A 1,053-nucleotide genomic window follows, 5' to 3' on the forward strand; every position below is an offset into this window, starting at 1 on the left:
ATTACAAATAACTTCATTTCTGGACATTTATGGTTTGATTTCTTTGTATGTATGGATCACTTGGGTTGTTACCAACATCTGGTGAAAATTTCCTGTCATTAGCACCTCTAGTAATATATTTACTGAGAAAAATGGTGACGTGTTCAATTCTTATTTTACCCGTTGTATATACACTTTATTGCCAAAAGTATTTGCTCACCCATCCAAATGACTGTGCATCAGTGCACAAAGCAAGGTCCATAAAGTCATGGACGGCAGAGTCTGCTGTGGATGAACTTGACTGACCTGCACATAGTCCTGACCTCAACCCGACAGAACACCTTTGGGATGAATTTGAGTGGAGRCTGAGAGCCAGGCCTTYTGTCCAACATCAGTATGTGACCTCACAAATGTGCTTCTGACTGGAAGAATGGTCAAAGATCTACATAAACACACTCCTAAATCTTGTGGACAGCCTTCCCAGAAGAGTTGAAGCTGTTCTAGTTGCAAAGGGTGGACCAATGTCATACTAACCCTATAGATTAGGAATGGGATGTCACTTTAGCTCATATGTGGGTCAAGGCAGGTGAGCGAATACTTTTGCCTATATATATATATATATATATATACATATATATATATAGGCAAAAGTATATATAAACATATGCCATTTTCTCTCCAGTTTTCTAGATGTCTGAACAGAACAACACTTTGTGAAAGTATTTGTGTATAAATGTACTTGTATATTTATTAATACAGCTAGGATTTTGACCAATATTGCTTACTTATCTTGAAAATGCATGTGTTGTGTTTGTTCCTTTTCCTGTTGATGCCACATGATCTGTAGCTTGACTCCGGAGCAGCTCCAACCGGCACAATGGACTCTGTTAGGCAGATGAGGGGGGGACAACAACTTTTCAAAAGACATAAATGCATTATTTTGCCTATAAAAATAACAGTTGCTTTCTCTTGGTAGTATGGCTTTACTTAAAATTATATATTTGTGAAATTCATTTGGGGGAGGTCCAATTTCGGGTTTTCCGATATTGAGTTGGTGGGGGGGGGGGGGGGGGG

Source organism: Austrofundulus limnaeus, unplaced genomic scaffold, assembly GCF_001266775.1.
Source record: "Austrofundulus limnaeus strain Quisiro unplaced genomic scaffold, Austrofundulus_limnaeus-1.0 Scaffold160, whole genome shotgun sequence".
Lineage (NCBI taxonomy): Eukaryota > Metazoa > Chordata > Actinopteri > Cyprinodontiformes > Rivulidae > Austrofundulus > Austrofundulus limnaeus.